General features: G+C 48.2%; 2 long non-coding RNA genes across 4 annotated transcripts in view; one reads left to right on the forward strand and one right to left on the reverse strand.

Annotated features, from left to right (window-relative positions):
- Positions 1-499: 499 nt before the first annotated feature.
- LOC309447125 lies at positions 500-4,169 on the reverse strand. The gene is made up of 3 exons (XR_014185562.1): positions 4,013-4,169; positions 3,080-3,181; positions 500-1,244 (listed from the first exon to the last, which is right to left on the reverse strand). It is a non-coding gene; the product is annotated as an uncharacterized lncRNA (long non-coding RNA).
- Positions 1,972-23,204, forward strand: part of LOC309447126 — a 127,921-nt gene continuing 106,688 nt past the window's right edge. For 2 of the 3 annotated variants that reach the window (XR_014185564.1, XR_014185565.1), the window contains exon 1: positions 1,983-2,057. This is a non-coding gene — a long non-coding RNA (uncharacterized lncRNA). Of the gene's footprint in view, positions 2,058-23,204 lie in introns of all 3 variants that reach the window. The other variant, XR_014185563.1, reaches the window with a different exon arrangement.

The following is a 23,204-nucleotide window of genomic DNA, read 5'->3' on the forward strand; positions in this document are numbered from 1 at the left end:
GTCTGTTCTGCATCTCCCAGCCCACCCTCCCTTTCTCCCCATCTCCAGCAGAGCCCCCCAGCCTCCTGGGCAGAGCTTGTGCCTCTCCCACCTGAACAAAGCTCAGCATGGGACACCTGCCCCACATGAAGCCACCAAGGTTTTAAAATCAAGGTCCTTGGTTTGTGTGCATCCCTCAGTTGTGTATGTCCCATCCTACCACTGAGCATCTTCCCATCATGTGATATTGGACCAAAGGCCAAACCATTGCTCAGGGCGGCTGCAAGAGGCTGAGCCCTGGAGAGCCGGGAGCTTGGTGCCAGCTCTGCCCAGGGTGGCTCTGCACTCTCTCCTGTTGTTTCTGCCACAAGAAGTGGTGAGTCAAGGTCCGTCTCTTCCTACATGAGCAGCAAGGCAAACCCTGCTGGTGCCAACATGCGATCCCCTGCATCAGTCCGTTCAAACACTGTAACAACAGCAAACCCCTTCCAGGAGAAAACCCACTGCAATCCCAACCAGCCTCTTTTTATCTGTCTTTATTTCTGGTTCGGCTCGGGCTGTCACAGGAAGGGGTCGGGCAGATTCCCCCCTGCACATGCGGAGTTTGCGATTCTGCTGTCATTGCTCTGTGACAGTGTGAGGTTTGCTGGAGGGGAAGCGGGGGAACCCACCGCGGTCCCTGCAGCTCTCCGTGCATCATGCCGGGTGCTGGCTGCCGGGTGAGCTCAGCTTCAGCAGCTTGTACGAAACATCACGGGATTTCCACAGACCTGAGCTCTAAGGCTCCTTACTCCAGCTCAGGAGCTGATTTTACTGTTGTGGAAATCACCTGAATGTATGCCAATATCATTGGGAGAACAATTTAGTTTCATGGTACAAAATTCCAATTTGCTGCTAGGATGCAATGGCTCATCCTCTTCCCCAGAAGTGCCAGCAGCATCTGATACACATTGGCAATATTTTTTTTTCCTGCCAGCTAGAAAATTCTGGTAAGGAGAGACCTATCAGGACGTTTTCTATCATTGTGCTCTTGTGTTGAGAGCAGACACAGAAGGCATTTGCTGATGTTTTCCAATCTCTGGGCTGCAGGATTCCCAGCGAAGAGGTTCCCTGGGGAAAGCGGTGGGAAGAAAGCTTGTGGGCCTCAGGCAAGGACCACGAGAGCTTCTACCCTCAGGACTTGCAGGGCTGCTCTGGGATGGGGTGGTTGTTCCTGGGAAGCGAGGCTCTTGCTTGGGGGGCTGCTGTTACATCTGCCTTTACATCTGCAAATGCACAAGCGTTGGAGAAAAGAGAGGGATTCAGGATTAGCCAAAGGGAAAGATTATTGCTGAAGGGACAAGACTGGGGTGTGAAGTGTCAATGTGCTTGGAAAACCTCCTGATGGGAACTGTAAGCACCATTAGGTAAGAGTGAGGGAGTCAGGGCAGGTTTACAACTTTGTGGCAGAGCCTGCCTTGCTGCAAGGAGGGGACAAAGCTCCACGGTTTCCAAGCTGTGACCTGGATGCCACCAGTGCCTCCAGATCGCCCACATTCCCCAGCTGCACCTGTGCTCTGCTGAGCTGTGTGATCCTCACACGCTGTCCTGGACCAGCCTTCCCTGGGGTGCTGCAGAGCCCACAGCTGGGGATGCTCCACGAGAGAGGTGCAGACCCTCTGCTAGTGCCAGCTGGGGCAGCCCCCCCGTCTGCAATAAACACCCAGCAATTAACTACAGAGAAGGAGCTTAATTCCTTTGCTCAAAGGAGGAGTTTGATTCCCATCACTAATACACCCGAGCACCTGCCCAGCTCTTCCCATCTGGTGCCTCTGCAAAGTCCTGGCTCCAGTTGCAGGCCAGATGACTTCTCCTTCATGAGCACTTAATTAAGCATTAGCTAAAGGGAGGCAACCGTTCTCCCCTCCTCCTACCCCCATTAAAGAACCAGCTGTGTTTTTAAGAGGTGGTTTTATAGGGCTGTCCTAAGCCTGCAGTTCCTTTTCCTCCTTCGCACACAGCACGTGGGAGCAGCAGAAAGGGGATAACTCAGCTCTATCCTGCGGTTCTCCTGGGACAGCCCTGAGCTCCTGGCAGAGGTAGGAGACCATGGGCACAACCTGACCGCGGTGGCAGCCACCCGGGAATGTGCTTGTGCCTGAGTGCAGCTCTGGGCACGTTTGCACAACAGCAACAACAACCGCGAGTGACTCAGCTAAACCAGTGAAACTGGTATTAGTGGGGCAGATCTCTCCACGGCTCGCGTCTGCTGTTCAAACATTATTTTGTTTGGACGGGGAGCTCTAAGAGCAGAGCGGCAGCGCTGGAGGTGCCGGACCAGCCCCTGGGGCAGGGCTGAGGAGCCACGAAACGCTTTGCGGAAGCGGGACCAGCTGCTCTCGGGCACGTCGCATGAGTGATCTGCAAAGTCATTGCGGCTTGTGTGTTTAAATGGGCCAGGAAGGGGCTGGGGCAGACTGGCAGCAAGGACAGAAGTCTTACTGCCGCCTGGGGTGCGTGGTGATGCGTTTGGGGTTTAGCAGAGTGCCTGAAATAACATATATTGCTCCAGGGAGACGTAGCTCTGGGGAAATAGTGCTTCAGGGGGTTATATCCACACACTCCTCTGATTACCCCCCAGTCTGTCCTGCCTTTTAAAGGCTGCTATTTGCTCATCCTCTCTGTCAGGAGCTGGGATGCAGCCCTGACATTTAAAGGTAAAACCCAGTGAGGGAAGATAAAGCAGGAAAGAAAACAAACTTTTGCAATTTCCACCTGTTATGGCTACAGCTCTGAGGAGACTGTGGTGGCTGGATGACAGGAGAGGGAGGGATGGGGACCCAGCGCGTCTCCCCTGCAGGCTGGGCAGCAGCAGCAGGTGCCCCCTAACCTGTGAGTCCCAACAAGCCCTGGCCCCTCCGTCCCATGTCACTGGGGCTGAGATGTCCGATGTCCCTGTCCCTTCCATCCCTTTGTCATTGGAGCTGAGACATGTGATGTCCCCATCCTTTCTATCTCGTGTCATTGGGGCTGAGGTGTGCGATGTCCCCATCCCTTCCATTCCCAGCATCATTGGGCTGAGATGTGCACTGTCCCCGTCCCCAGTGAGCTGCACACTTACTGTGGGGGTGGCTGGGGGTTGCTGCCTGTGCTGGGCAGGGTGGTGGCTCCTGGTGCTCCCGCCTGCACAGGGTCCACATCTTCCTGGCCACATAGCGACAGGCTGGTGGGAAAGGGGAGACCTGTCTGCTCGCTGCAATGGTGCAAAACACCGGCTACCCTGAAAATCCCTCCCCAGAGAGTCCAGAGCTGGGGGTCCTGGTGTAAGAAACAATCGCCTTGCCAACATAACAAGCCCAGGGAGGATATCTCAGCAAAGCATGTTTTATTAACAGTTTTGCAAGACCGGGTGTTCTACCTAAAGGTGGGCACACCTAATAGGGCAAAAAGCCCCTGCTTATATCCCCCCAACTCCCGGCTGCAATTTCCCTCCCCTACTCCCCACTGGTTGGTACTTCAGGGTTTACAGACTGCCCAACGCCTGCCTCAGTTTACCTGTGTCATTCACCTAATTCTAACAACCACCTTCCCGTATTGATTTATTTTAAATATGGATTTCTGGCTCTTTGGCTACCCTTCCCCCAGCTCAACTTTTTAAATAATCAGTTTGTATTCTGGGATTAGTTCAGTTTGAAAAGACTTTGTTTTACATTAAGGGTTCATAGTCCGATGTCTCTCAGTCCTTCCCCCCTGCTGGGCTTGGGCGCCAGGTCCCCAGTTTTGCAAAAACAACATTCTTTTGTTAAACGTTTCTTACACTGGCAGAGGAGGATCTGCTGGGGACCCTTGGTGGGTTATGGCCAAAAGGAGCAGAGGAAATAGAGGGGGCTGGATTTAACAGGGTAAAAGGGAGTTGCTATTTCTGGCGTCCTGGCTGTGTTCCAAACCGCTCCAGCCTTTCTCTCCCCACAAGCCAAGGCCAGAAAATATGCAAAGTATTTACTGTGCAGAAATCCCACAAAACCCTCTTGCCTCAAAGGAGAGGTTTCCTTACCGTTGATAATTACTCAAACCATGTTCTCCTGGGCTCAGCGAAACTCCTTCCTGGCCAGCCTGTCTCTCGCTCCTGCAGGCAGCTCTGCTGTGCTTTAGATTTCTCTACAGCCCGGCTTCCTCATTCCATCCCTCCCGCGGGGGTGTTGCTCGGGTAACACGCGTCACACATGGACTTGACTTAGGCTCGGCCCAGCACGGCCCCTGGGCAGGGCTGCACTGTGCTGGGATCCGGCACGTCCCGGGAAGGAGGAATCACCCCGAGCACCGAGGTTTGAACCGGCTGTGCCGGGAAGGCGGTTTGGCCTCGGCTGGAGGAGCTGCCGATGGTGCTTTGTGCTGATGGAGGAACTGGGTTTGAGAGGTGGGGAGGTAAATATTGTGCTGCAAGCTCCAAGCTGAGCTGGAGAGGAGAGCTGCAGCGTGCACTTTGCTTGCGTGGAGCTGGGGGGAAGAAAGGGAGGTTTCTTCTTTCTTACTGCAGGGACATCAATATCCTTCCCTCCCCCAGCCAAACCTTCAAACGCTCTTATACCACGTCCCATTGTACTTGGGGGAAGATAAGGATGACACCCCTCGCAGATGAGATACAGGCAGTAACACTGGCCTGTTTCTCCAGGGTGGTTCCCCAGAGCACTGCTTGATTTTTGTCCTCAGGGGTCGCTGCAGGTGGTTACTAAAGAAGTGCTGGTTTTGTGCATCCTTGGCAAAACCGTGCTGGTTTTTGTGCTTGGTATATATTCCTCCAAGTCAGGTGAACTCTGAAAGGTTCTGCTTTGCCCTTTGACCAGGACAATGTGTTTCCTATTTCCGAGCCAAGCACTTGCTGATTCGGGCAGGTTGGACTTTCAACATCCTTGCCTCGGGATTGTGTGAGGCTGGTCAGATACGTGGTTGATGGAGTGTGGGTATTGTGTCTCGCGGCACTGCGAGTCAGCAGCCTGCGCTGCTGCAGAAGAAAGAGCGAGATCAGTGTGTGAGATAGAGAGGAGCTAATGTCGCTCCACCCCACCCTTGCTCTTGTTCTGGTGTTTCATGTTGGGAGACTTAGGTAAGCTCTGCACTGGGCTGAAAACTGTTAAAGGCAGCATGGAAAACCTCAGCTGGTGCATGCCGTGTGGTGTTAATGAAAGTCAAAGGCTTCAATGGGCGTGAAGAATGATCTCTGCTCTAATCCACAGAGGACTCCCCATCGCATCATCAGATGTCATTGGAGCCTGCAGGAGTATGTCATGCAAGATCTGTAGCTGTTTTAAATAAATAAAAAGCCACCCACAAAAAACCAAAACCAAACAAAAACAAGAAAAACAAACCAGCACAACCATAACAACATCAACCACCAAACAAAAGAAAAACCAAACCAAACAACAACAAAATACACAAACAACCATAAGAACCAAAGCTCTAAACCCTGATCATTCCCATCCAGACCTGCAGAAGCCCCCCCAGCCTCCAACCCTCTCTAGAGGACTCAGCTGTTTCACAGAAGAGCTCACCAGGGCAAAGGGAATGATTGTACCACAGCTTTGTGCTTTAACAAATAGTGAAGGTGGCTGGAGGAGTAAACTGCTCCTTTGAGGCTTTGCTTTCAGTTGTTTGGTTTCTGATGGGTTTCAGGAGGGTGTTATTCTTGGCCAAATGTGCACTGTGGAGCTGATGCCTCAGGTTTGCAGGCGCATCCCTCTAGATGGTGCTAAGCTAAAGAGAAAAGGCGGGTGGCAAAAGGCCTTTGAGGAGAGGTTGTCCTGGTGCTCTGCCTTTGCACATCTGGATCTGCCCGAGGCCTCCTGGGTGTGGAGAACATCTCTGCTGCCAGCCAGGTGCCCGTGCATTTGTATGGGTGCTCTCCTATGGTGCTCATCGTTTCTATTTGCAGCAAATGCTTCTCAGGCCCTTCTTCCGCTTCATGTTTCCCTGCTGATGTGTGAGACTCCACAAATGCATCATGATTTTAATCAGTGTGTCTGTTCCTACCCATGCACTACAGCAGACAAGTTGATTTTTTAATGGCAAAAATCCATCTTAGCTGCTTTTTCCACTTCAACCGGTTTTGCTGAGCAGCACAACTAAGACTACATCAGCTGAGTCCTCTTCTGTCTCATGCATCATTAACCAGAATCTTAACCAAATTCATGCACAGATAATGTATGATTTACTGAGGTGGGAAATCAAGAGAGAATTCATCCTGGCTGCCAGAGAACAGCAAGAATTAGCTGTGGAGGGGAAGTCTGTTAGATCAACAGCTGAACAAACTTGACATGGGGTCACAGATGGGTAGTAAATAAGCTATTGAAAGAGCTATTGTTAGAAGAGACTTTTCAAAAATAATAGCCCCATTCAGGTCTGTTTTTCTTCCCACTAAGTATAAATAGGGGGGGAACAACTCTCTAACCTCAATAGCACTGTGTGGATGTGGTGCTGCTGGGAGAGGAGGATTGAGCTCCTCTCCTGGTACCTTGTTCTGCAGAGGGAAAAGCTGTTTGTAGGCACTGATGGGATCGCCACACAACCTGATGTTTTTAGTAGGGCTGTGGGAGACACCTCTTTGGCAGGAGCACACTTAGATTGACTGGAACTGAGGAGCATCCAGCTGCATAACCTAGAAAACAACCTGAAAAGTGAGTTTTGGTGTTGGTCCTGTTCCCATGCAATTAGCTCCGGCTGCTGCCCTGATATCGCTGTTTCCTCCGTCATGGAGAGAGGATGTCACAGGTTTTAAAGCTTCCCAATCCAGATTTGTTGGCCTGAGTTTTGAATGTGGTTTCTACTGATGCAGTGGAGAAAGACTGCTTTTGCCAAGTTTTCCTTCGAAGAATGGCTCAGCTCCATTCGTGATGAGCCCATAAACTGGATTAAGAGCTCAGGGACAGATTTTCTGGTATTTGAAACCCATAATCTGGGCTGGGCTTTCAGAACAGCTCAGTCCCCTTGTAAGCAGCAAATTATGGTCATAAGTGGCTCAGCACTTTGCAGTTTATATCAGGCTACTCGAGGCTGTGCTTTCCTAAAGCGCAGCACCCAGTGCTCTGGGATCTTGGGAGAAGCGGGGCAGTTATCTGAGTGCTGACCTGAGCTTTCCTGAAGATGAGAATCCTCAGCCTCTTGATATTCCTTCTCAAGGAGTACAAGCATCTCTCAAAAATCAGCTGTCAAATTAATCCATGGGCTGCAGGCAACCTATCATCCATTAAAACCTCTGATATTGTCCATGGGTACAGAACATTAACTTGTGAAGTTGAGGGACCTCATCTTCAGCATCAGTGTGACCCCATTTCAGAGCACGTCCGTGACCTGTGGGTTCTGTGGCTAGAGATGAAGATACCTTTAGTGTGAATGAACTAGAGCAGTGACAGGGAATGATGTGGCCGCAGTTACATGCTCGCTATTTTCCCAATTTGTTTGGGAGATTTACCGTCAGCATTGCCACATCTGCTTCCTTAGGAGTAAATAAGCTGGGTGAGGTGGGTTTAGGTGTCTGGTCTGATTCAGAAGAAAGAATGGGTGACATTTAGCACCCAGGGTGCTGGGTCACTGCAAACCAGCTGGGCATCACGACTGCTGCTCCAGCGCAGCTCGACCTCGGGGCAGCGAGGAGGCAAAACGAGCTGCTGTAAACGTGGTGCTGCTACTGCTTGCTCAAGTGCTGAAAACCAACCAGTGTCAGAGTGATGTGCTGTGTCAGAAAACCTCACTGGCATCAGGAGGAGTCAAGGCATCAGCACGTCCAAACAAGGCTTTCTCCAGAGGGGTTACAAGGATCTTGGTGTGCAGGAGCTGCTGAGACTCTCTCAATGACAGTTATTGATGACTATGGATAACAAGACAGGGAAAGACCTTTTTTTTGAGCCAAAGTTGGCATCATGTTTTTCCAAATGATTTGTTCCTGGTATTGATGGTGGGAAATTCCTGTTGAATCAAACATTCCTCAGGTGGGACTGGCTCTTGTCACCTTGGTGACCTCTTTGCTGTGGCATGGAGCTCATTCCTGCTGGTGGCCCCGTGCCACTGGCCCAGCCCAGCTCTTCCTCTCCAGCCTGGATGCAATCATTACAAAAAGCATATTTCTGAATCATTTGTCCTGGTATTTGCAAGTCTGAGGAGAGATGAAGGTGACTGCAAGCCTTTCGCAGCAAAATTCCCCCAGAATTGTTTACCTGTGCCTTTCCCAGCCCTTGGCAAGGTGACGTCCTTGCTGAGATGGAAGAGAGACATTGATGCAACTCAGAAAGAAGCCCCAGGTTGGCTCATCCCCAGGTGCTCTGAGCAAACACCAGCAGCAGAGCCAATGCAGGAGATCCCTCGGGGTGTGTTTCTTCTCCTGATGTTTGCTAATTGTTTTAATGGCATGGGAGCCGTCACCTGGTCTGGCCTTCCTGCGGTTGTCATTCTTGGCTGGGCGCTTCTAGGAATTGCTGGCAGCCTCTGAAGGAAGAGTATTTTGGAAATAATTTGCCCCCAAAGCACAGGGTAAAGATTGTTGTCTCCTGCGTCTTCTTGGGGTGCATGTAAATGAGTGAACGTGCAAGCCAGAGCTGCACGGTCTCCTGTGCATCTTCTCCAGCAGCTGCTGCCATGTAGGGCAGCCTTAAAAATCCAGAAAAAAAGGCATCCCTGTAACATAGTGCTCAAAACCAAACTACGAGGTTATTGGAGATGCAGCAGAAAACTTCATCTATGCAAACCTTAATGAATCTTTCTGAGTTCTGGATATATCCTGGGTATATCTGCTGCCTCCTAATCCACCTCTCACAAAAGCTGTTATGTGGCTGAGTTTGCTCCTGACAAATGGTATTTGTTTGTCTCTTGCCATTGCAGTGTCCTCAGATGGCTCATGTAGAGACTCTTCAGGCTTTTGATGTTGCACCTTCCTGACCATCCCCTCTCCCCTTTTCGCCGCCTTTCTGGGCAGCCAGCTCAGCTGTCCCCTTCCTCTGGCCCCCAAGTCACTGTGTCTCAAGGAGTTTTTGGGATGGCTGTTAACACCTCAGAGTCTTTTAACCGCTGAATACCAGAGTATTCAATACTCCTTAATATTTAATGTAATTTTTTAACATATACGACCTTTATTTAGTGCTGTATTGCTGGGCAGCTGGGTGGAACTGAGCTTGTTTTTGCATTGATTACTGTAGCTTTCCCTGTGGCTCTCAGTGCTTTCTTTTCTTTTTCTCTTCATTCTGATGAATGGAGAAAACCTTTCTTTTGTTCTTAACCCTTCCTTTCCACGTCTCAGTTTGCATCTCAGCATTTGAGTTTAATCACTAAATATTTGTGCCACACGGTATTTACCCATATATCCTTATTTCTAGGTGTTGTATCGCTCATTCTGATTTTCAGAAAGACTTCTTGTTGCAGCTGTGCTGGTTCTTCACAACACTTCCTATTTTTCTGCACAGGGAATGTTCGCTGTTGTGCCTTTATTTTACTTTTACGAGCTGCCCACTCTTCTGCTTCTCTTTGATTACTTTCCGGTTTCAGATTTGCAGTCAGCTCACGTCATCAACTAAAACCGACTGTTCACATGATCCGAACATGGAGGGGGCAAGGGAGCTGTCTGTCTGTCCGTCCATCTGCACTGCCTGGCTGGGTGGGATGCAGATACTTTCCCTCCCTCCCTGCCAACATCTGGGTTCATTTAGCACCAAAAACAAGAGCTCCTCACCCAAAAGTTCAGGAGCTGAACTAATTCTCACCAAAGCCAAAAGTGCAATCAGAATCCTTAAGTATTCAAGCAGAAAGCATTTATCCACAATCCTTGGATATTGCTGCTGTGTGTCTAATGAGTCTGATGTGATGCAGTTTTTTATTAGGAGGGAGTTGCATCTGTAGCATTAAATCACGCTGCAATGCTGTAGGGCAGCCAAATGAGCAAAGGACCTTTGGCTTGTGACCAAGTATTCTGACTTTTTTTTTTTTGGTGTGATCCCAGATTATTTTCCAATGATAAACCGCGGCTCATAACACACAGCAGAGCTTCCAGGAGCAAAAAGGAGATACAGCAGCAGTAGGGAAGGGCAAGTGTCTCGCCTGATGATGCTGCATGTTGTTATGTGGTTGGACCACAGATTGGTTTATTTTGGTGGGGGGCTGCGCGGCGATTAGGAACGACACATACCGAGATGAAGACAGATTCACAGAGACAGGGATCTTGTTCTGGAAAAAAGCACAGAGCCTGGCCAAGCAGAGAGCTTGACCTAAGCCGCTTTCTTTATTCACCATTGACAATTTATAGGATTTACAGGTACGGGCCTGGACTAAGACGTTTACATGAGATGTTTTTTCCACTAATTGTTATTAAAACCACACTAAACTCATGTGATATTTGTCTCACCTGTTTTTCCACTCATTCACAGACCAGGCCCAAGGATACTCACACATCCCATGCGGTTGGGGGCGGTTATCCGGCCCGAGGTACCATTCTCACGAGTCTGGGCTATAACTCTTTACAATTATGAGAAACGTACTTCAACGCAATCTGTCCAAGGTCCTTTATATTTTATTATGATCTGATTATGTTAGTATTATTTCTTTGACCATCCAGATGGTCATGTTAGTATTGATCTTCCTTTATCACCCAGGTGGCTGGAACCGCATGTCTTGCTTTCCCACATTTTTACTTTCTAACAGGCGGGGTGCTGAAACAATGAGAAAACTGCATCAGGAGCCATCAGTGGTAGCAGTAATGAATGGCTGCACTCTCCCTTCGAGCATTTGAAGCTCCTATTCTGGTTTATTTACACCCAATGTGGTTTGGGGGTCCGGGCACAGGACAGGTGAGACAGGAGTCGAGCATCTTCTGGGCTGCAAATAGGAAACGCTGCGGCATCCTTGCCAAGTCAAGAAATCCCCTCTGGGTCAGGCTGCCGTGTTTAAATAGCTGGTTATTATTTACATGAAATGGTATTTAATTCCTTCTGTCACCTGAGTGAGTTGCATTGAGTACTGGGTTTGGGACATGGTTAATCAGGGACCAGGGAGGGTGAAATTGGTGCCAAAGGATTGATGAAGTGCAGGATGGACCAGGGCTGTGCCCGGCTGTTGGCTCAGTTGCTGCTTTTCTTATAGCTCAGGAAAATAAAAGCCACTATTTTCCTATTAATAAGTCATATCATTGGGTGAATATTGTCCAGAATACCTGGTGTGCTGGGCATAACACAGGGACTGATGCATCAGCTTCAGGGTGTGTTTTACTTACAAATCTTTCTTGTGGTGGGAGAACACTAGTAAGCTTCAAAAGCAACTTGTTGAAGGAGAAAATGACTTGCCAAAATTCACACTCCATTTTCCACTAGGTGAAGTTTAGATGAAAAATTGAGGGAGAAGTTGTAGCACTGAGGTCTTTGGTATTTTCTGATCAGGTTTTGTTCAGTACCTTGGAAGGGAATGGTGTAAAAACTTGGTCCTTAGCCAGGGCACTAACTATGCCCCTGCTATTGACAGTAATAAATGTGATTGACTTTAAGGGAACTACATCAGCTGGCAACCACTGATGGTGTGGTCTGTCAGGTTTGGGAGCAAATTAAATAAGAACGGTTGTTACTAACTTAGATGGGGTGAGGTTTTTAGAGCAGGCCAGGGATTTAGCTGTTAACATTAATGGAACATTTATAGAAGAATTTCTCTGGGCTGCTCTACAGATGAGCCCGAGGTGGCTGCAGGCCAGGCTATTGACTGCATAGACCTGATGTGACTTTTACTCATAGCTGGTTTAAGTCTCTGGCATCAGCTCTGTTGACTTTAATATGGTTAGCCTGGATTTACAGTGCTGTAAGTGGGGCTGAAATCAAGTTTTTGGTACCTATTAGAGGGTGAAATTGATGTTTTTGCAAAGAGCCCAGCCAGCCAAAGCTTCTGCAATACTAAAATCCCAGTAGGGAATGGCAGTGGGACTTTCAGAACCACGTAACTGGCTTCCAGTGTCACTCATGTTGTGGGTTGGGAGGCTTTGAAAATCCCAAACAAAGGCCTGAGTAACCCCTCTAAGACAAGCTGCTTTCGAGTGACTCATTAGCCTTAGCGCAGGGAGGTTAAGTCGATTAAACCACTTTCTGTAATAAATTAGGTTGGGTAAATCAGCATCCCTTTTTGCACAGGGATGTGGCAGCAGGAGGTGGGTCCATCAGCAAAGATGGGGGGCAGAAGCTGCTCTCACCCAGGTCCATGTTCAACTGTGGCACCACGGAGGGGACCTGGGGCACAGGAGCCCCCTCAGCCCCATCATTGAGGTTCCCACCATGCCTGAAAACAAAATGCTGAGTGTGGGGAAGCTGCTTCTTGGCAGATGTTCTGCCTGATCTGAATTGGGAAGTGCTGAGAACTTACTAAAAACCTCATAACTCAGGGGCTTTGCTGGGATTTCAGGTAGATTCCGGATAAGCAACAATGGTCCCAAGTGTGGCCATGGAGATGAGACCTGCTGCTTGGCTGCTCCCTGCTGTGTGCAGTCATAGAATTGTAGAATCATTTTGGTTGGAAATATCCTCAAGGTAGAGTCCAAGCATTAACCCAACAGTGGCACTAACCCATGTCCCTGAGAACCTCATCTCTGTGTTGTTTAAACCCCTCCACGGATGGTGATTCAACCACTCACCTCTTTGCAAATGCCAAGAGTGCCTTGTTGCGCATGGAGGTGATGATGGGACTTGCAAAAGGGGTGGTAAAAATGGGATTTCAGGGATAGAAGACCTTCAGGAGTCACCCCTATAAGGGACAGGTGATGTTTCCTGGGGTAAGGAAATACCAAGGGGCCCGTGCCAGCTGGCACGCTCTGGCCATGCGCGTGTCAGTGCAGGACGGATGCTCTGCAGGTACCCGGGGCCGTCTTGTCAGCCCCGCTCAGCTCAGCCAGCCTCCTTTTTAGTCCTTGCTCTTCCCCTTCACCATGAGACAAGCCAGACACGGAGGATGTGACAAACCATGTGGGAGGTTTCCTAAACAGGCACAGCAGTTGGGTGCCCGGGCAGGGCAGGAGATGCCAGCTCCCCTCCTGGCTCTGTTCTCACTGAGCTCTTATGCAAGTGGCTTCATTTCTCCATTTCCTTCACATCTGATTAGCTAAGGCATTTTTTTAGGGGGCAGGGACTGAGCTTTATTTTGCTTGGGTAAAGCACCCCCGGTGAGAGAGGCTGGAGGAAGCTGATGGGATGAAAAACCATAGGACGTCACAGCTCTTGTCTGGGTGGTTGTGCAAGGAGCAGCTCACCCAGCGCACGTGGCCTCGCACGGCCCTGCGGCACAGACCCCACCACGGACCCTTCACCGAGCCTTTTTCAACAGACTAGTCATGATGCATTCGCTCCAGGAAAGTGTTATTTCCTCCTTGGTATAAATCCTAATAAATAACTTCCTACAAAGGCAATTAATCATCTCCTTCCAGACTTTGGATTATTAAATATATATACCTGTTAAGAATTACAGTCTCATCTGCTTTCACTGGGTGTTCAAGCCTGTTACTATAGTTGTTCATAGAAATAACCCCAGCTGGCTCATATTTTCCCTTGGCCACCTTACATTGTTATGGAGAAACGAGATAAAAAGTGACAAAGTACCAAGGAGATTAAATGTTGTTCTGATGAATTTTGCCGGCATTGTCATTTCCTGGAGGATGCTTTAGAATTCATTTCCTATGATAGGCTGCTAGAAAGAGAGTTTTTGTAAATTTTCACTTTTCCATATTTCTGTGGGTAAAAGGCTCTGCACCTAATCCATTCTAACAGTTCTGCTGTATTATGTCTATTGGCATTAGAGACAGGGTCGCATTAACTCCTATATGGTACTGAAAATCAATATTACAAATTAGTGTGGCAAGAAGCTACTGCTAGGTGCTTGAAAGGCAGAGAAAACTCATTGGATTGGTGTGGGTTCCTTTTGCAGCTGCTGGCGTTGGGGAGCACAGAGTCCTGGTGCTGCAGGGGTTTGGGCTCCATCCCAGCTTTATCACAGGTTTTCTCTGTGATGGGGAGCCAGCCGCTCTGAAAACCCTCCCGATGTTTTGGGACTGTGTGGGAGCTGGGGGCTCTGGTATTCTTGGTGATTGCAGGGATACAGCTACAATTTCTTCTTCTCCATTTGCTGTTTCTGAAATTGAGACCATGCTTGCTGCCTCCCCCACCAAATCCCACCTGCAAAGCCTTTAAGGCAGTGACCCTCTCTTTCTGCTACTTCTCTGTGCAGCCCCTTGCCAAAAGCTGATTTTGGCTGGGCTGGGAGATGCCGGTTCACATGAGGAACAGGGAGAAGCAGCTGGTCCTTGGGAAGTGCAAATAGCTTGTTCCAGAAGGAGCAGAAGCAGCGATGGATGCTGCGTGCCTTCTGCGGGGAGCAGAGCCGCTCTCAGCCTCGGATGAAGTCTTGACATAGCAGGAGGAGTTGACACTTGAGCACCCAACTGCTGTTGATACAAACCCACCTGAAAGCACCGTCCTGGGGCAGAGCGGGAGCTCTGGGGATGCTCAGGTGAGGGCTGGAGCAGACGTGCCCAGATCATGCATGACATGGTGGTTTCCCATGATGTGCTCCAAACCCAACATTTTTTGGAGGATGCCTCTAGGTGGAGGTATCCCCGTGGAGGTTTTTTCTTGCTTTGCCATCTGGCAGCATCCTTGTGTAGCTTTGGAAAAGGGAAACGAATCCTCTGAGCAGCCGCCGTGCTGAAACAGCCAGGCCTTTTGGGAAGCTGATGAAATTTGATGGTTCTCTTGTAGCTGTTGGTCCCACACTCATATAATATTTTCTTCCCTATTCTTGGCTTTAGCTTTTTGGTTATATCTTCTCCCACCATTCTTTTCTCTGTGTATCACTGGCCTGGGGAAGGCAGGGGATTTTAGCACCCAGCGGTGCCCAGTCCCTCTCACTGGGATACTGGGAAACCAGAGAAGCTTGCAGCAGAAATGGAGTAGAGTTTGGTGTCAGCTGGGCTTTTTCTTCCCCATCAGGGTGCCAAACTATGGGGAATATTAGTTTCTAAGCCTCTTTTTGGTCTAGGTGAGACATTTCTTCCTTATGACGAGGTGACCTCATGTAGCTGGTTTGCTTACGGTGAGCAAAGCCAAGTGACAGAGTGGATGGTCATGTTGGCCGTGACGTGACATTCGTGTCCTTCCTCCCAACCGGCTGCTTGTCCAGCTGCCAAAGGCAAGGGCTGTAGGCAGATAGTCTCATTTCTATTTATATCCTGGATTCAGCACCAAGTTCCTGGGCTGGTATGAAAATTTAGCTGCATTAGATAAAGCAGATTTAAAAATAGCCCGGGCTACCTGCTCTGAGGTCACCACTCTGGCATTGCTTATTCAAGAGCTTTACATTTTCAGATAAGCACCGCAGTGTTCAAACAGCAGCTTCCACTTGGCTAATCAAAACAGCAATCTGGGAAATGAGGTTTATTTATTACGTTGAAAAGCAATCTGGATTTCGTATAGCTCTTGGGTTTTAGTGGAAATTCCAAGTTAACTCATAGCCAAGGGACAGGGCTAAAGGCAAAAGTGCTGTGGGAGCAGAGGTCTGTTCCAGATCTGCTCATGTAAGAAATGAGGTGCCCGTCTTTCAGCACATCAAGGGCAAAACTATCCTTTTTAATGTTTTTTTCCTCAGGCCATAGCCCTGAGGAATGATTGGAAAAGAAACGTGCCTGCAGGAACTCGTGACGCTCCACTGGGCATGATGCTCAGGGCTGCTCACGGCAAGTCATACAGATGCTTTTAAAAGAGTAGAAGTTGCCACGTGAGGTCACTCCTCAAACAGTGAGTCCCACATGCGGTGGTGGGTAACGTGCACGGGAATTCCAGCACATGCCAGGTTCTTATCTGAAGGAAATGGGTGATAAATACATCCCTGTGTGTTTAACAGGTGAGGTATTTATTATTAGCGTTACTGTTAGCGCACTGAGCGTTGCTGACACACTCGTGTCCGGGTGTATTGTATGGGTCAGGACTGCTGTAAGGTGGAGCTGATAAAGCTGCACCATCAGGAAGCTGAAGGAAAAAAAACCCAAAAAGCCAAAACAACCTTGTCTTCGTAGGTCTTGTCCACAGGAGCTGGGTATGCAAAAATGAGCGTGTTTGGGAGGTGTTGGGGCTGCAGGGCACAGACAAGTACTGTGGGTGCAGTGGGAGAACGGTGTGTTAGCTCTGTACAAAGGTGTCACACGAAATGTCACTGTACGGGGTGCCAGCAGGTCCTACCAAACCTGTGCATGTCACCTTATGAATGCTGCCGAGAAACACTCTTAGCACAGTGGCCAGGTGTGTATCTGCAAGGGTGTGGGTAAGAGCAGAGATCAGCCTCCATCCCAGGGGGTGAGCTGCTGATTTTAGCACAAGGGCTGCCCGGTGATATTTATTTCATGAGTAAGGGCAGGGATGAGGAGAGAGACCAGCACTTCCAAACAGACACCCTTAAAAGCCAAAAGGAGGACGTGCAGTTTCTTGGTTTTGTTCTGTGCGGCTGCTGGTATGTAGTCCAAGCACAGGAAAGCTTGTTGCCTGGAGGCACTGCCACATTATCCCAGGCTTCTGGGTCCCTGCCCCAAGAGGATTCATCACATGTGAATCATCAAAGTGAGAAAGACGCATCATCCCCCTCTCACAGCTCTGTGTAAAGCGAGATGTACCAAGAGCAACCGGTTTATGGTCATGGAGGAAATCAGTGCTGAAAGCAGCAGGAGTTCAGTCCCGGTCCTCAGTGAGCTGTAGTATTTTAGATCAACCATGCTTTTCAAACAGGGGGCAAACAAGTGGTGCCTGGGTGTTAATGTGGGTCCCACAAGATATGGCGATATTTGGAGATGGGGAAAAGACCAAAATGGACAGGAAAAGAAAGGCATTCATAACATCTCTCTAAACTTACAACAGATGCAGAGTGGTAAAGGCAAACACATGGAAAAAATGTTCCATTTCCTTGGGTGGAGTTATTAGGAATTTAGCCCTGATTTATACTAGCTGGAGGTGAAAAAACAGGTTTAAGAGCTCTACCCAAGTTCACTCATGCTGGATGCACAGACTTGCACATCAGCATGTCAGACAAGTCACATTCACACCAGTATCTGATTATAATAAACAGGAAAGTTATTTATGAGCATTATTAGCATAACTGATCTGCCATAAAGAGAGTTGCCATTGTTAAGTAACAAAGCATACATGTGATTTATATCTTGCAGATGAGATTAGTAATTTTTTGTGTATCAACCTTTCACGTATCTCATGTGCAAACACTCAGACACCTCTGGCTCATGTATAAAGCAGGTGGTTTGATTAGAGAATCTGAGCCAAACAAAAAAGTATATCAGCTTTCTTGGGGTGGTTCCAAATCTCTGCAAAATCAGGAAGATTCTTGTGGCTGATGAGGTGAACTGACTAGATCACCCAGAGCAGCTCTTTCTACTTGCATTGCTGTAAACGAGGGAGGAGAGCAAAAGGTTTCTGTGGCTGCTGCTGGGTTTGAACAGGCAGATTTAGTGCGGGTCCCTCCCTGCAGCCTTGGCTATGGGGGATGTTTGCAGAAAGTCAAGGTTCAGGGTAGATTTAAGCTGCCTAGTGAGAGCTGATAGAGTTCTTGGGTGATGTTAGTGCCAGGGTGGTGATAACATGGACTAGGGATGGAGCTGAAATACCTATTAGGAAATGGGTAATTCCCCACCATGCGGGCCGAGCATCCTTCCCTCATGCAGAGGGGGCTCTAGAGCTCTTTGGGGGATGCGTTGCCCTGGAGATGCTGTTTTGGGAGATGAGACATCTCTCTTGTGCTGAATGCTGAATGCAGGCAATTCCTTTAAGAGCTTAAAAATTGCATGAGAGGAAAATTGAGGGCTGAAGGCCTCTCAAAGCAGTGCTGGCTCAAGGATGGCATAGATTAACTAAGGGTATGTACATAACATTGCACCTGCAGGAACACAACTTTTTGGCTACGTCTTCAAAAACGCTTTTCACCATTTTTTGAAACCCTTCCAAGAGGAGGCTCAGTCGTGGCAGACCAGTGACTGGAGGGAAAACAAGAACCCGGAGAGAAGGTTCAGGCCTGCCATTTTTGAAAGGATAAGAATAATTTAATGAAGCCACGACAGTTGATTGATTGGAAACTATTACTCATCTTCCTGGAATGAAGGGCTCACTGGAAGCATCCCCAGGCTGAATGGCAGCCATGTGGAAGGGAGGCGTCAGGAGAAGGGGGGCTCTAGGGATGGGGCCAGCGGAGCATTGGGTGTGCCAGAGCAAGGGACAGCACTGGGGGGTCCCAAGGTGAGGGACCTTGGTGGCAGGAGCCTTCCTCTTTGTCCCTGGCGTGCAGGACATGTCCATGCCCTGAAGCTCTGGGGCAAATCATTTACTAGGTGTTCAAATATATTAGCAGCATTTAATCACAGTCATAGTTAACATAATATCCACTACATGCTGGGCATCTGCACGAATTCTAGTTAAAGTCTGAATCACCATCCATTTGTGTTCAAAGGAGATTGATGAAGTCTCTGGAATATTCAGGAAGATCTCTTTGAAGAACACCTCAATCTGCATTTTTAAATGGGTCTGAAAATTTGAAATCAGCATGAGAAAGAAGGCAAGAGACAGCTCAAACACATCAGGAACAGAAGAGGCTCCATTTTTAGACAATGCTACACAAAGATACTGCTTGATTGCATTGCTGAACATTTCCTGTGGTGTGAGAGCAACATCGATGTCAAAATCCAGATGTTCCCAACAGCTGGGAGCTCACTTCAGGCTGCGGTGGGGGAGCCTCCCTGCGTGGGTCCCAGCTGAGATCAGTGAAGCGCTTTGGGGTCAATACCCAGGATGGGCTGTGTGGAATGACTGGTAAAAAGGCTCATTTCTGCTCTTGGAGCCCTCTGCTTGGTCACTAAACCTTGATCTTCGTTTCCCTTGTCAGAGAGATTCGTGCTTTACAGAGGTGTGGGAAAGACAAATACATTTGTATTTATTACTGCAAGGCCTTTGGGCATTTCTCTGATCAGGTGGATTGCTGGGAAAGGGTGAGTGGTAAGAGTTGCTAAGGATAGATGGGAATATATAGCATCTTTACAGAAATCCCCCATATGAGCAAACACAGACCGGGATGCACAAAACTGTCCTGCAGAGTCTTGGGCTTAATCCTTTCTGTACCCAAGTGACTAACGTGCCCTTTGAGCCGTGAGCAGCGCGATGGTGATGAAGATGCTGCAGGACCTGACCCGGAGCTGCCTCCCAGTGTCATGCTGCAGAGAGAGTGAGAAAACAAAGAAACCAGAACGAGCGACAAAGTGAGTAATTTGCCCAGGAGGACGCTGCTTGAGTAAGCAGAGTCAGTCATTTCAGGATTCAGAGCGTGGAAAAGCCCTTTCTCGTGCGGTTATCTTGAAGGTCACCATGGTGCAATGTGCTGGGAAGCAGTCCCAAGGCTCAGCGATGAACCTAACCTCAGAGCAACAATTATGCGTTGTTTGTTGAATTTCCCTTCTATCTAATATTTTATTTCCTGGTGAAGCTTCGATCCCTGTACCTGTTGTCTGTGAAATTGCAACCGAGAGAGCCGAAGAAGGGACAAGGGACTTTTACCGGGACCGCAAAGGTACAAATGACATTTCAAATCGTTGTTTGTTTTTCCTTTAGCCAAAAAAATGTTTATATATGTATATCTGACTGAATGGAAAGATGAGGCGGGATTTTTTTTGTTGCTTAATATTTCCATGCGCTTTCTGAAATGATTTAATGGGTGGCTGGTGAAGTCATTTGCGGTAAATGGGTAAGAGGCGTCAGGCTCGGAAATTGTCCAAATATGGTACTCTCCGGAGGCCCTGGCGCTATCGTTTTGGATGCATAAATTAAGTGTCCTTGCACTGATACCCCTGGTACCATCCATAAAGCCTTGGTGGCTTTATGTGCACCGAGACGTCTGCTGGGAAGTGGGTACGAGACCAAATGCAAGAAATTCTGGGCCGGGCACAAACTTTCTGCTCTTAGTGTCAGCAAGTCTCAAAGCAGCAGTGGCACCAGCACCAAAAGCAGCACTTGCAAGGAGGGATGCACTGAGACCTCAGCCAAAAGGCTGCAAAATCAACCTGGCAGCTCTCAGTAATGCACAAGCAGGAGCCTGACTTGAGCTGCTTTGGTTTTGGAAGCTTTCCAGCCCATTGTTTCAAATGATTGATTTTTTTTCCCCTCTCCCTTGTTCAGAACTTGTTAGAAAAATAAGTAAAAGTTGGAGAAATTTCAGCATTAGCATGTCATCCTGACCTTATTTGATATTTTCTCCATTGGCGACCTCCACGTCGTGTCCCAGGGGAACACGCAGCTCCATATTCACCCTGTCAGAGCTACCGTACGATATTGGAGAATGTTTTCTGTTCATCTGAGGTGTGATATATAATTACTGCTGCTAGACATTGCGAGGGTTGAAAATTATCAATTCTTATGAAATCTCTGCAGCAGGAGCTGAGCCTTATCTTATTCTAGTGTGCTGACAACGTAGTCCACACAGACTTATTCCCATTTATTTGTTAGGAATTTGCTTGTCACTTAATTGACTCAGTTCTTGCTCTCCTGTCACACTGTGCAGAGCAATAACCTCTCAGCAAAATACTCCTTAGAGACTGAAAGTCCAACCCTGTTTAGGTGCATCTCTCTTGTTTGGTCTAAACTTAGGGACCTTCAAAGCCCATCCAGTGCCCCCCCTGCCATGAGCAGGGACATCTTCACCAGCTCAGGTTGCTCAGAGCCCCGTCCAGCCTGGCCTGGGATGTCTCCAGGGATGGTTCATCCACCACCTCTCTGGCCAACCTGGGCCAGGCTCTCACCACCCTGTTGTGACCTGCTGGGGACAGAAACATGTGCACTTTGTCCGGTAGGTTGATTGACCAACACTGCGTTTTGCCCTTGGTGAAACAACAGAGTTTCTTCCCCATTGCAGCACACGCTGCATGGGAATTCCAGGAGAAATGAATCATCTCTGAGCAAACAAAACCAAAATAATACGCCAATTTCATAGAGTACAAGGAAGGGCAAGGCTGTGGGATGGAGACTTGCAAAGCAGGACAGCTTCAAACCTGCTTAAGCTGCATTCAGCCCAAGCCTAAACACAAAACTGGGACCTTATAGGAGTGGGATTGAGCCGGGTCTTCCCTCAGGTCTTTCAAACACATGTTGCTGATTGCTGCTTTGTAAAGAACTTGGCGATGGTGCTGAACAGGAGGAGATGGGGAGTTTTGGGGATGTGGAGAGGAGCACAGGGGAGCAGTGCTGGGTCCAGCTGGCTCACCACTGGTTTCCAGTGTTCTGGCTGTGACTGGAAGTTGTGCTGCTGAAAAACAACACGGTAAAGGCCCATGCTCACCCCATGTAACACGGCAGAGAGGAGTGTGGTTGCAGCAGAAATGAGCCTGGCACAAGGGTTTATTTTATTTTTAGCCTGACTGGAAGTAGAAAGCAATAGAAGTTTTGTAATTGAGCGATTTCCGGACCTGTTTTGCAAACTCTAGAAGATTCTGCTGCTCAGGTAAACATGCAAAGTGCCCCAAACTTTGCACGTCTTCATCATTTCCCATCACCTCTGTCTGCCTTTAGCCACAACAAATAGAGATGAAAGGCCAAGGCAATAATTTGGAATTTAGGTGGATGGCATGGAAATAACTAATCTGTGACAGCGAGGGACCGAGTACAAACCCCCATGTTCCTCCATCCATCAGCTGCATCCCCAGTGGAGGATGCAGGAACACCCTCAAATTGGGAATGTCTGGAATACCCTGGGAGTGGCAGCTGCGTAAATGCAGCTGCAAATAACTGTCATCTTATGGCACAAGCAAGACAAGTTTGAGCCTTTGCAGTGAACATGAGGCTGTGGCATGACAGTAAAGCTGATGCATTGAGAAATAATTCTCCCGGTTACGTCAGAGCCAGGAAATTGTCTCAATTAGAGAAATATCCTTTCCATTACAAGATGGACCCATCGTTCTCTGGACTCAGAGCTCTCTTATTCCAAGTTCTTCTAAGGGAGGTTGAAACTTGGAGCTCGAGGGCTGCGGGCAGTGAAATGTCAGTGGGGATGCTGTTTGTAGGTAACGACAGGGCGGCTTTGGTCTTCTGCAGACTTTGGTAGTTTGCATCCAGATCTGGCAGTGACTGGCTTGGGCATCTGCTGCCTCAGTGAGCATCCCTATCAACTACTGACTCTTGCTATGGTGGTTCAGGCGGTACCATGTAACAGGATGCAAAGAAAAACAATGGTCCTAACAAGTCTCAAAACGTTTTATTAAGTTATTGGGTTTTTTTTTTTTTTTTGTGGTTTTGTTTTTGTTGTTTTTCCTTTTTTGAGATCTCCACTTTTTGATCTTCTAGGTATCTCAAATGGGCAAAGGAGATCTTGGCAGCTGAAAGGAAACAGGCATTTGGAAATGCAATTTGCAGTGTAAGCAAAGTAGAAAACTAAAAGCCCTTGGCTGCATTGTCCAGCTTTCACAAGATTCCCTATTCTTACTGTTTCCATTTACTGTAATATACACACATATCTCCAAGGAAAGACACCTCTCTTTGTTTCCACCACTGGATGCTCTGTCTCTCTAGAATATATATAGAAATATATTTTGCGAATTTCTTCAGAAGGAAAGACAACTCCTTCAAATAATTGCACCAAATATCTTGCACTTTGCAAACCCCAAGCTGTAGAACAAGAACGTGGAGGGAAGGTTTGCTGATGCCTTTCCTCAAAGTGCCCTTTTCTGCACAGAAAAGATAAAGTGAATTTCTCGGGTCCCGCGCCAGTCTCCTTCCCATGCTTAGAAAGATCATACAATGATCTTTAACTGCACAAACTCTACATGCCTTGTCAGAAATGAAAATAGCAGTTTGTTGTGATAGGGCTTATGGATTCCTGCAGTACAGCTGTGTGCTCCTGCAGGCTGGAAATGCTTCATGAATATCAGAATAAGTAACTATTCTTTCATATGTTTCACTGTAGCTTTCTTACATGGTTTCAAATGTATTCAGGGTTCAGAAACACTTATTCACACAGCCATCCACAACACGCAAATAGCAGCTCTGTTGATAACAGACTAGCTGATCTTTAGACAAGTTTGGAGGTGAGTTACTGATCCCAAAAGGAGAATTAAGCCTGACTTCAGTGCTTTCCCATCTGCTGTGAATGGTAGCAGTGGAAAGCGAATGCAAAACACTCCCACCAGTGGAAGTGGGAAGCTCTGATTTGTTACTGTTTCACACTTG

The sequence above is a fragment of the Streptopelia decaocto genome, assembly GCF_964273445.1.
Source record: "Streptopelia decaocto genome assembly, chromosome: 17".
In the NCBI taxonomy this organism is placed as follows: Eukaryota; Metazoa; Chordata; class Aves; order Columbiformes; family Columbidae; genus Streptopelia; species Streptopelia decaocto.